The sequence below is a fragment of the Arabidopsis thaliana genome, assembly GCF_000001735.4.
Source record: "Arabidopsis thaliana chromosome 1 sequence".
NCBI lineage: Eukaryota > Viridiplantae > Streptophyta > Magnoliopsida > Brassicales > Brassicaceae > Arabidopsis > Arabidopsis thaliana.
The window spans coordinates 15,610,391-15,623,833 of record NC_003070.9 but is presented as its reverse complement, the minus strand read 5'-3'; the positions used below and the strand labels follow the sequence as shown (position 1 = coordinate 15,623,833).

At 37.9% G+C, this 13,443-nt stretch overlaps 2 pseudogenes across 2 annotated transcripts; both read left to right on the top strand.

Annotated features, from left to right (window-relative positions):
* Nucleotides 1-923: 923 nt before the first annotated feature.
* Nucleotides 924-6,512, top strand: AT1G41840 (annotated as a pseudogene; the record flags this gene model as incomplete). The annotated part of the gene is made up of 1 exon: nucleotides 924-6,512.
* A 2,210-nt stretch (nucleotides 6,513-8,722) lies between these two features.
* Nucleotides 8,723-13,243, top strand: AT1G41835 (annotated as a pseudogene; the record flags this gene model as incomplete). Its single annotated transcript has 1 exon — nucleotides 8,723-13,243.
* Between the last annotated feature and the right edge of the window lie 200 nt (nucleotides 13,244-13,443).

The following is a 13,443-nucleotide window of genomic DNA, read 5'->3' as shown; positions in this document are numbered from 1 at the left end:
AAGGTTCACACCTATTACTAGTCTACAACCTTTGAAGCCATTCGCATCCATGTGAGAGCATATAGAATATTCAAAGAAAATAGTTGACTTCCTTTCTTTTAGGATCTCGTTCTTTACCTGTCATTATTGTACATTCCATTTTACAATCACTTCTTGCGTTGTTAATTATGTCGTCTGCACACACATAAACACGACTGTGATAACATAAATATTATTACCACTTTAACACCTAAAAACAAGATAATTCTTTTTAGGGTTGTATACACATGCCGAACCAATGTTTCTATGTTTTCTTAGATGTTACATGTACAACTGAAAAATTATGTCTTTTTCGTTGTTACCAATTTCTTTTTCTAAGAAATATTCTCTCAAAACTAGTTGTGTCTCCAATATTATCCGGTAAAAGTTCTAAAACGGGATGCCTGACAGCTTTCGTGAGACATCTAATTGATATGTTGATGTGACATGCATTACCCATAATGAAATGATATTTTATTAAAAATGTAAAGTTTAGTTGATATAAAAGTACATGTTGTGGCTAAATTGTCTAGGAAATAATAGTAACGTTTAAAAAAAGAAATTATCAAAATAGATAATGAATTCAAAACAAAACATTGCAATAGTGTTTGCTACTAATATCATTTTTGAGTGCTGACCTGGACTGGCGACTCCAAAGGCGATTTAGTTTTTTATTTTATTTTTCTTACACGTATGATGTCGGCGGCGGTAAATCCGCCTCCAGTTGGGTTGGTTTTTGAGTCGGAAAAAGGATTGCCTTCTCTGGTAGCCGAGGGTGAAGTTGTTACGAGTCATTTCGCGAGCTCGGAGAGTTTGGAGGTTTTGGAGGTTTCTCAACAGGGAGATTTAAGGGTACTAGAAACTTTGGCAAGCGTTGGGATCGAGAAAGAGATAAAATAGAATTCAAACAAGGAGGTGGGTGTAACCCGGTGGTTACAACTTCGGCTTCCAGTTCGGTTGCAGTGTTGAAAAAATCATGGGTTCGCGCTGCTACAAAACATCTTTTCACGAAACAGGAGGTTGTGGTGTCTAAGGTTGATGGTAAACAAGGAGTGGTGGTGCCGAAAGAGATTTTTGCAGATGCAAAACCGGTGTGGGAAGATTTTCTTGTAGGGAAATTTCTTAATGCATCGGCACCACATATTGAAAAAATTCACATGATCGTGAACAAAATATGGAGACTTGGAGATACTACTTCTCTTATTGATGTCTTTGAGGTCATGAGACTACCGTAAAGTTTAGAGTTTGGAGTGAGTCGATGAGGAGAAGAATATTAACTAGAGGCATGTGGAATATTATAGGTATCCCAATGCTAATATCAAAGTGGACTCCATTTGCTGAGGAGGCACAACCTGCCATGAAGTCCATTCCATTATGGGTGACATTAAAAAATGTTCCTCCTTCAATTTTCACAGACAAGGGTTTGGAGTTTCTATCAAGTGCGGTTGGGAAACCAGTAAAGCGGCATCCAAAAACAGAGGCTTATGTTAGTTTTGAAGAAGCTCAGATTTTGGTTGAAGCGGATCTCACTAAACATTTACCAAAGGAATATTATATTACTGGTGAAGAGCAAGGCAAGTTAGATGTAGTAAACCAATACTTTTATCCATGGTTGCCTCCACGCTGTGGCAAGTGTAAAAAATGGGGCATCAAACTGAAGTTTGTCTTGCAGTAGGGGTGAAAATACTACAGCCCACCACGGGTGAAAATACTACAGCCCACCACGAAAAAAACGTCCAAGTAGAAATAGTGAAGGAAGTAGAGAAGGTAGGAGATGTTTCCGTTAAGGATACTGAGAAGGTAACCCAAAACAAAACTCTATCATCGATGCAAAAAGTTGATGTTGAAGGGATGGGAGACAAGGAGGAAGGTACTCTTGAAATTGAGCAGGATGGAGGATGGATTACTCCTTCTAAGACTGGTCGTAGTCCAGGAAAACAGATCGTTGGTCTAAAATATGGAGAGGTTTCCATATTATCTAACTCTTATTCAGCTCCAAGTGAGAAGGTAGCGGATGAGGAAAAAAGTGAAAACTTAGAAGATGATCTCCATGCAAATAGCAGTAGTGATAATGAACAACATGAAACTTTAAATGCAAGGGCTGCAGATGTTTCAGTATATTCGGTATTAGCAGAGAAGGTTGTGCAAGCAAAAAGGGAACAAGGCTACGAAAGACCGAGGTCTTCCTCCACGCAACATCTCCCTCGAGACTCAAAGTCAACTCATAAATTTTTCCCAAACCGTTCATCTAAATATGCTAGGGATTTCCCTAGAGACAGGAGTAATGGTTCCACACAAAATCTTTAAATGTTGAGCTTCTTCTGGAATTTTTGTGGTTTAAATAAAAGGTCAAAACACTCTGTTGTAAAGGATTGGGTAGCAAAAGCAAATTTAGAATTTGGATGTCTTCTTGAGACACGAGTCAAAGAAAGAAAAGCGGATGGAGTATTTAAAACAGTGTTTCCAGATTGGTCATTTCTGTATAATTATGATTCTCATTGATTAGGTCGGATATGGGTTGTTTGGAGTTCAAATGTGAGACTTGCCCCTGTTTTCACAAGCGGTCAGATGATTACAGTATCAGTATTAATGGAAGGCATGGAGAATGAATTTTTCTGTTCATTCGTTTATGCTTCCAACTTTGTAGAGGAAAGAAAGATATTATGGGAAGATTTACGTGCTCACCAAGCTTCTCCTCTGTTTTTTAATAAACCATGGATGATTTATGGTGATTTTATTGAAACACTAAAGATTGAAGAACACTCTCTGTCTCAGAATAATCCTTTAATCAAGGCAGGAATGAGGAATTTTCAAGATACAGTTCGATACTGCTCTCTTAGCAACATGAAGTTTCATGGCCCTTTGTTTACATGGTGTAATAAAAGAGATAATGATGAGCTTATCTGCAACAAACTAGACCGAGTTCTAGTTAATGATCAGTGGATTTTGGATTACTAGCAAACATATGGAGTTTTTGAAGCAGGCGGATGCTCAGATCATCTTAGATGCCGAATACAATTGGGGGCTGAGAAGCCACGCACTCGTAAACCTTTCAAATTTACAAATTTTCTCGCAAAGGATCCCGATTTTTTGTAGTTGGTTGAGGACCATTGGGGGAACACAAATGCTCTATTCCATTCTACGGTGGCGATGTATAAGTTCTCAAAAAAAAATTGAAACACTTAAAACCAAAGATAAAAGCTATGGGAAAGGATAAGCTTGGTGACTTGACGACAAAGGCAAGGGAAGCTTTTGCACAACTCTGCCAATGTCAAAAAGATACTATGACGAATCCATCTCCTGGCGCCAAGCGAAAAGAAGTTGCTGCTTATGCTAGATGGTCACATGTTTCTGCACTAGAAAGAGAAATTTTTGAAGCAGAAATCAAAGCTACACCGGTTAAAGATTAGAGATGGCAACAATAAAGTGTTCCATAAAGCTGGAAAGGTTCCGGAGATCAGAAATGTTGTTAAAGAATTAATATACTCGGATGGCACGACTCTTGACACACAGGAGGAGGTTAAAAAGGAGGTAGAACGTTATTTTCACGAGTTTCTAGGCTACAAACCTGAAAATTATCAAGGTATCTCAGTGGAGGGTATAACAAAGCTAATATAATATTGTTGTCGAGAAGCAGATGGGGAAACACTTTTAAGGGATGTTACAGAGGAGGAGATCCGTCGTGTTCTGTTTTCAATGCCAAGTGATAAAAGTCTGAGCCAGATGGTTACACTACAGAGTTTTTGCGAGAAACATGGCCGGTAATAAAGAATGATTTTGTGGTAGCTGTCTATCTTTTTTCTCTACGGTTTCATTCCTAAAGGTGTGAATACTACTATCTTAGCACTTATACCAAAGAATAAAGAGGTAAAGCAGATGAAGGACTTCAGACCAATTTCCTGCTGTAATATCATCTATAAAGTCTTCTCTAAGCTTATTGCAAATAGATTGAAAGTCATTCTCCCAGATTTTATCACTATGACTCCGTCTGCTTTTGTTAAGAATCGCTTATTGATGGAAACTGTTCTCCTCGCATCTGAAATTGTCAAAGACTATCATAAAGATTCAGTCTCAGCTCGAAGTGCCATAAAGATTGACATTTCCAAGGCATTTGATTTTGTGCAATGGCCGTTTCTTCTCGCCACTCTCTACTTTGAATCTTCCATCAAAATTTACCAAATGGATCGAGCTTTGCATATTTATAGCCTCATTCTCGGTCCAAATTAATGGTGAACTATCAGGCTTGTTCCGCAATGCAAGGGGTTTAAGGCAAGGTTGTTCCTTATCTCCCTATCTGTTTGTTATATGCATGAATGTTCTTTCTCATATGCTGGACAAGGCTGTGGTGGAACGACAAATAGGCTACCATCCAAAATATCATAATCTCCATTTGACACACTTGTGTTTTGTAGACGATTTGTTGGTTTTTACATATGGGAGAAAAAGCTCGATGGAAGGAACTCTCAATATCTTCATACAATTTGCAGAAATTTCGGGACTGCAAATTAGCCTTGAGAAATCGACTTTATATATGGTTGGGGTAAAAGCGAGCGATAAGGAAGCCATCCTACATGCATTTCCTTTTGCTTATGGTGCTCTACCTGTTCGATATCTTGGTCTACCACTTTTAACTAAGAGAATGACTTCAAATGATTATACTCCTCTCATAGACAAAATCATAGACTGAATTGGTAAATGGACGACAAGGCACTTATCCTTTGCAGGCCGGCTCCAGCTTATTAGTTATGTTATTCAGAGTCTCACTACCTTCTGGATGTCTTCTTTTCATTTACCAACTGCAGGCATTAAGGAGATTGACAGATTGTGTTCGGCTTTCTTATTTGGTCTTGAGTGGAGTTAAACGCTAAAAAGGCAAAGGTGGCATTGAGTGATGTATGTACATCGAAGCATGAAGGAGGATTAGGCCTTCGTTCACTAAGAGAAGCAAACAAGGCCAGTTGTCTAAAGCTCATTTGGAGAATTACATCGTCAACTTCACTTTGGGTTCAATGGTTACACTTATATTTGTTGCCGAAAGGTTCTTTTTGGTCTATTAATGAGAACTCGACCTTAGGGTCTTGGATGTGGAAAAAACTGCTCAAATACAGAGAGTTAGCTTCTGGTTTTATCAAAACAGAGATACAAAGTGGAAGATCAACTTCCTTTTGGTTTGATAATTGGTCTCATCTTGGCCGCTTGATTGTGGTCACGGGACAGAGAGGTTGCATCGACATGGGAATATCACTTCATGCCACAGTTTCTGAAGCAGTAATGCAACACAAGAAAAGGCGACAAAGAGTTGATATCCTAAACCAAATAGAAAAAGCCCTAGAAGGCTCTCGTTCTAAAAGGCTCATCGAAACAGAGGATATAGTGCGTTGGATGGGAAAAGGGAACATATTCAAGACAAGATTCAGCACCAACTAAACTTGGGAAGGTACTCAGGAATCAAAGCCTAAGGTAGCTTGGTATAAAGGTATTTGGTTTTCTCACGCCACACCTAAATACTCATTTCTAGCTTGGCTCGCTCAAAAAAATCGTCTAAATACCTATGACAGAATGCAAAGTTGGAATGTTGGAGCTGATCGCACTTGTGTTCTTTCCCAAGACCCTCTAGAATCACATAATTATCTGTTCTTTACATGTCCTTATTCAGCAGAGATTTGGTCGGGCCTCACTCGAAAAATCCTCTCCTCAAAGTTTTCAACCTGCTGGGATCCTATCATCAAGATTATCTCAGACACAACTCTTAATAAAGAAAACTTGTTCTTGATAAGATATGCTTTTCAGCTTGTAGTAAACTCAATATGGAAAGTGATAAGTATGTATTTTGCATGTTTTGAGCATCTATTTGTCATCACTTTAGCATCATATCATCACTGTTTTATACCATTTCTCATCATTTGTCATCACTTTACATGTTTAGGATAGGTTTGCATGCATGTTGCATATTTGTGTTGATTTCAGGTGATTTGGAGTTGTTGACGAGCTAATTGGAAGAAGCGGACCTGATCATGACAAATGGCTCGACCCAGAGGTCGAGTAGGAGCTTCAAGATTTCAAGAGACCACTCGACCCCCATGTCGAGTAGAAGACATCACCACATCACCTCACCACTCGACCACGAGGTCGAGCGTCTTCATCTCCATCACCTGATCATCACTCGATCACATCACTCGACCCTGAGGTCGAGTGTCTTCACCGCCATTACCTGATCATCACTCGACCACATCACTCTACTTGGAAGTCGAGTATCACCTTCACCACCACTCGACTACACCCTCGATGGCAAGTTTCAGAGTCTTCTTCATTCCGCACTCAACCAGACACTCGAGCACAAGGAAGAAAAGAAGACTCTAGTTATTCACTCGACCTCCCACTCGACCACTTGGGTCGAGTACAGTTCTTAATCCGTCCCAATACTTCGTCGTTTTGAGTATTAGGGTTTCAGAATATTTGGCTATAAGTAGCATGTACTTCACATTTTCGCAGACAAGTTTTTATCTAGTTTTATTCCGCAGACCTTGTGTTCTAGACCTTTTGTAATCCGGATTTCTCTTTATCTATTTAGTATTCAGTATTCAGCTTTTGTTCTTGATTTCGTTTACTGTTGTTCATTCTGTTATCATCCTGCTGTTACACTGTTGTTATCATGTTTTCAACTTGTTTAACGTTTATGCTTTCTGTTATGATGTCTGAGTAGTGAATAGGTTTCTGAGGATGGGTTAGAGTAGTGTAGAATTCTCAGTATGCTAGGTGATTGAGTATTGATTGATAGATCCCTTCTGGATTAGTTGTTCTTAATGTCTATTGCTTTCTGATCAACTGGAATTTGAGCCGAGACATTTCCGCGTCCAAAAGGTTTTCGATGAAATGTCTGAACCACTAATTCCAGAGATTCGTGACCCTGTACCATGGTATTGGTTGCAGGGAGCGTTTTGGCTTTAACTTGTTGATTCGTAATGCCTGTTAGGTTAGCTCTCGTCAATGGTGATTGAGTCTGGGACTAGGTTAACTTGAGGGTCTCTGTTGCGGTGACACTTAGATTTGGTTAATGAACTTGTTGTCTAGGGTTAATTTATTGAGCATGTCAATCACCTGTAAACTGAGAAAACGAAACTACTCAATTACCCCATCCTCGGGAATTCTTTATCTGATTGAATTCTTTGTTTACTCTACTGTTGTTTACTGCATCTTGTTATGTGTCGCTTAATTTATGCAGTTCTTTCTTGTTACTCGACCTCATATTCGACCACCCAGTTGTCTGGCAACAGACTATGCAGTCGAGTATCTGTGTTTTATTTTCTGTCTGTTACTCGACCTGTCACTCGACCTCACCTAGTGCTCTGCAAAGAGCTGTGTTGGTCGAGTGTTTTATTGTTTCTGCTTGATTTTCTGTTTTCTGCATGTTCACTGTTAGAACACACCAAAACCTGTTATTGCTTGGCTTGACTTAGTGACTTCTGATCACATCTTGATTGTTAGCATCACACCCATTTGGATTGACAACCTGCAGTATTACAACGACAAGATAGTGCTTTAGGTTTAATTGATTAAAAACCTATTATCAGAAGGAAAGAAATGGCCGCTGACATGGAAAGCACCTATTCCATCAACTCAGCTCATCCACAAAATCGATAAGCAAGTTCGAAACAGAATCTCATCCATTAAAGAGCAAGGAGACGGGAGATACGATGGTTGTATGGTGAAATGGTTTGGTTCGAGATAATTCATCCACTTCAATTTGTTTTAATCTTTTATTTTCAAAATTTGTATATTAACCACACGCTGCATCTAATGTACCCACGTTTTCGAATAAATTTTTTTAAAAATATAGTTTTTCCTACTTATTTATATCCGTGTTATAAACCGGATAAGTATGGATGTGATTATCCATCTCTCATCTCTGTCTATAAGATATGGATTATGTTTATCCATTACTTCCTCCCTAAGATATGGATTATGTTTATCCATTACTTCATCCCTAAGATATGGATGATGTTTATCTATTACTTCTTCTCTAAGTAATTTACTTCCTAGCTAAGTAAGCTCTACTATATATAGCTCATTTCATTCATTTGTAAGTTACAGAGAAAACAGAGAGAAAGAAAAGAGAAAGAGAAAGCAATAAGAAAACTCTTGTTTCGAGTTTTATTCTCTCTAGTATTCATTCTTCTTTCTTACTTTGATCTTTTATAACACGTTATCAGCACGATCGTCTCTCCGGGAGTTATCTAACCAACTGATCGTCTATTTGATCAAGCATCTTTTGAGGTAACATTTAAATTATCTTAAATTCATCTTAATTCATTTATAAAAAATTATATGCTTTATATTTTCGGAGTATGAGGTTATACCTCCTCCTTAATCGAATGGTAAGCTATGCCTCTTCGAAATGCCATAAATGGCTCATTAATTGAATGATTATTTATTTCTATAGATAATCATGTCAAATCTAGCTAAGCTCGATGTCGTTGCCCTTGATGTATCTGGTAAAAATTATAGTCATGGGCATCAGATATTAAGATGCATCTTAGATCAAATGGGTTTCTTAGCACCATAAATGCATCTGAAACGACATCAGATGAGAGCAAAGCTAAAGCCATGGTATTTCTACGCCACCATCTCCACGACAATTTGAAAAATGAATACATCACGAGAGAAGATCCTGTGGATCTATGGTAATCACTTAAAGATTGTTTCGATCATCAAAAATATGTGATTTTGCCAAAAACCAGACATGAATGGCTAAATCTCCGGGTTTTGGATTACGAAAGTGTTGGTGATTATAATTCCGCCATGTTCAGAATCACCTCCAAGATGATATTATGTGGTCAAAAAGTGAGCGATTATGATATGATTGAAAAAACGCTCTCCACCTTTCATCTTGGAAATGTAATCCTTCAACAGCAATACCGGGCCAAAGGATACACTCGTTATTCCAAGTTGATGCAAGTCCTTTGGGTTGCTGAATAAAATAATGAACTCGTGATGATGAATCATTTATCTCGCCCACCTGGATCAGCTCCACTTTTAGAAGTGAATGTTGCTACATCCAGTGATGATAATTGGCGAGGACCCAAACCTTGTCGAGGTCGTGGTCGTGGGAGAGGTCGTGGTCATGGCCAAGGAAAAGGAAGAAGTTTCCATTCCAATGATTTCAACACGGAAAAAAACAACAAAAATAATGTTGGTCGTGTTAAGAAAAGGCATGTTGAAAGCACTTGCCACGGATGCGGCATGAAATGACACTTCTACCAGACGTGTCATATACCAAAATATTTAGTCGATCTTTATCAAGCCTCATAAAAGGCAAAAAAAAGGGATGTTGAAACTAATCTCATCTGTGATGAGTCGGAACCTTCCTTTAATGGCCAAGATGATGATAGTCATCTTGATATGGCAGATTTTCTCGATTAATCATGACAACGAGAAATCAATGTAATATATTATAGCCATATGTATTATCATGCTATGCATGACAAGCATTATAGATGCTTTTGTAATTCTGGAATAATGTTATATATTATGACATATGGATAGTCTATGTCAAAGTTTCATGAATAAATATTTTATTCCAGAAAATATGTTATGACATATGGATAGCCTATGTCAAAATACGAGATTGAGGATGAAGATATATGTCTGGCGGACAGTGCTTATACGCACACTATCTTAAGAGATAAAAAGTACTTCTCCTCTCTCAAAATAAAAGACTCCGCTAGAAGCGTGAGTACTATAAATAGCCATGCAAAGATAATATTAGGCTTTGGCGAAGCCAATTTTACAATGCCAAGGAGAACTCATTTTAAAGTAAATGATGCATTATATTCCCCTAAGTCTCATAGAAACTTGATAAGTTTCAAAGATATCCGAAGTTATGGGTATCATATAGAGACTATGAATAAAGATGGCATTGAATATCTTTGCATAAAATCCGAGAGACAATTTATATTAGAAGAATTGCCAATGCTATCTTCCGGATTATATTGCACAAAAATAAATATCATCGCATCAAATGTTTTAGTAAACTCGAGTGTCACACTACACTCAAGTGAGTTTACTAGTACATTTAAGATATGGCATGAAAGACTTGGACATCCTGGTTCAGTCATGATGCGAAAAATTGTGCAAAATTCTAATGGCCATCCATTGAAAAACCAGAAAATATATAAATCTGGTGAGTTTTCATGTAAAGCATGTTCTCAAGGAAAACTCATAATAAGGCCATCGCCAAACAAAATTAGGAATGAAAGATTTGAATTCTTGTCGAGAAGTCATGGTGATATATGTGGGCCAATTCACCCACCGTGCGGGCCGTTTCGATATTTTATGGTATTAATTGACGCATCTACTAGATGGTCACATGTATGTCTTTTGACTACACGAAACACGGCTTTCGCAAGATTCATTTCTCAAATAATCAGGTTAAAGACACAATTTCCTGATTATGCCATAAAGAAAGTCAGGCTTGATAATGCTGGAGAATTTACTTCACAAGCCTTTAATGACTATTGTGTATCGATGGGAATCGATATAGAGCATCCGCTCCCTCATGTTCATAAACAAAATGGCATGGCCGAATCATTAATTAAACGGTTGCAACTCATTGCAAGACCGTGAATATTGAGAACAAAACTCCCAATTTCTCTATGGGGTCATGCTATATTGCATGTTGCGGCTTTGGTTCAGATTAGACCAAGCGCAGATAATGAATATTCCCCTTTACAAATGACTTATGGTCAAGTACCAAATTTATCTCATCTCCGCATTTTTGGATGTGCGGTATATGTGCCTATAGCACCGCCACAAAGAACAAAAATGGGTCTCCAAAGAAGATTGGAAATATACGTCGGTTATGTATCACCGAGTATAATAAGGTATCTTGAACCACAAACTGGTGATTTGTTTACGACACGTTTTGCCGATTGCCATTTTAATGAAGATGAATTCCCAGCTTTAGGGGGAGGAATTCATCAAATGCATATGCATAAAGATATAGAATGGTGCGTACCATCTTTAAAATATCTTGATCCCCCCCCCCACGAAGCATCGTGAGCTGGAAGTACAAAAGATTGTACATTTACAAAATATGGCAAATCAATTACCAGATTCGTTCACCGATACAAGAAAGGTGACAAAGTCATATATCCCCGCTGCAAATGCTCCATCAAGAGTTGAAATTCCTAGTGAGCTGGAATTAGATGGGAGCAAAATTAATGAACCTAAGGTTCAATTAAAGCGTGGGAGGCCTATTGGCTGAAAAGATAAAAATCCCTGAAAGAAAAAGAAATTGGGAAAAGAAAATGAAAAGGTTCTTCAAGAAGAACCAAGTCCTCGGGACGATAGAGAAAAGTATGAGATTTCCATTAACTATGCCCATGATGGTATCATATGGGTAGAGATGATATTGATGATGATAATGGAATATTCTTCTTTTCTTTATCTAAAGAGATCGATCAAGAGAATGATGATCCAGATCCAAAGACATTATCCAAGTGCCAGAAAAGGCCGGATTGGGAGAAATGGAAAAATGTCATGCAAGTTGAGTTGCACTCCCTTAATAAAAGAAATGTCTTTGGACCTATTGTCACTGCATCTGAGAGTGTAAAACATGTTGGATACAAGTGGGTATTCGTGCGAAAAAGAAATGAAAAAGATGAGATCACACGATATAAAACCTGACTTGTTGCACAAGGTTTCTCTCAAAGACCAGGAGTTGATTATGAAGAAACATATTCTCCGGTCATGGATGCAATTACATTCAGGTACTTAATGAGCCATTCGGCATCTAATAATTTAGATATGTACCTTATGGATGTAGTGACAACTTATTTATATGGATCGCTTGATAATAATATATATATGAAAATCCCGGAAGGATTAAAAGTTCCCGAGGCATTAGACTCATCAAAGTCTAAAGATATATATGGTCAAATTACAGCGATCACTTTACGGATTGAAACAATCCGGACGCATGTGGTATAATCGTTTAAGCGATTATCTACTTAAGAAAGGGTATGTGAATAATGAAATCTGCCCTTGCGTCTTCATTAAGAAATCCCTTTGGGATTCGTGATCATCGCTGTTTATGTTGATGACCTAAATATAATTGGAACTCCAAAGGAGATTGATGATGCGCGAACTCATATGAAAGAAGAGTTCGAAATGAAAGATCTTGGAAAGACAAAATTTTGTCTAGGGCTCCAAATTGAGCATTTCCAAGATGGTATATTTGTGCATCAATCCAATTATACAAAAAGGATTTTAAAGCGCTTTAATATGGATAAAGCGAATCCTTTAAGTACTCCAATGGTCAATAGATCTTTAAATGTTGAAAATGATCCATTTAGACCCTGTGAGGATAACGAAGATTTTCTAGGTCCCGAAGTACCTTATATGAGTGCTATCGGTGGACTTATGCATCTTGCAAATTATACTAGACCAGATATTGCTTTTGCTACTAATTTGCTTGCAAGGTACAATTCATCCCCTACACGAAGGCATTGGAATGGGATAAAACACATCTTCCGTTATCTTCAAGGTACTATTGATTTTGGATTATATTATCCTAGAAAACCCGAGTTTGGTCTAGTTGGTTTTGCAGATGTAGGGTATCTATCAGACCCTCATAAGTCTAGATCACAAACCGGATATGTTTTTACCATTGGAGGAACTACAATCTCGTGGCGTTCTCAAAAGCAGACTATAGTCGCCACTTCATCAAACTACGCAGAAATAATTGCTCTTCATTAAGCATCTAGAGAATGTGTTTGGCTTAGATCTATGACTAATCATATTCAAGAAGCAAGTGGATTAGTCATCAAAAGAGAGCCAACAAGAATATATGAAGATAATGCTGCATGTGTTGCTCAAATCAAAGAAGGTTATATCAAGAGTGACAGAACGAAGCATATCCCTCCATGGTTCTTCTCCTACACTCAAGAACTCGAGAAGAACAAGGAAGTAGAAGTGCAATACATTAGTTCAAGTGACAATGCAGCAGATCTATTCACAAAGGCGCTTCCAACTTCTACATTTAGAAAGCATGTTCAAAGTATTGGAATGCTTCATCTACGAGACCTGTGAAGTCTCTTCGAGGGGGAGCTCACGTCACTGTACTCTTTTTCCCTTGTCATGGTTTCTATCCCAATGGGTTTTCCATGATAAGGTTTTTAACGAGGCAGTACGTAACTCATCAAAAGTGATGGATACTCAAGGGGGAGTATTATAAACCGGATAAGTATGGATGTGATTATCCATCACTCATCTCTATCCATAAGATATGGATGATGTTTATCCATTACTTCCTCCCTAAGATATGAATGATGTTTATCCATTACTTTATCCCTAAGATATGGATGATGTTTATCAATTACTTCTTCTCTAAATAATTTACTTCCTAGCTAAGTAAGCTCTACTATA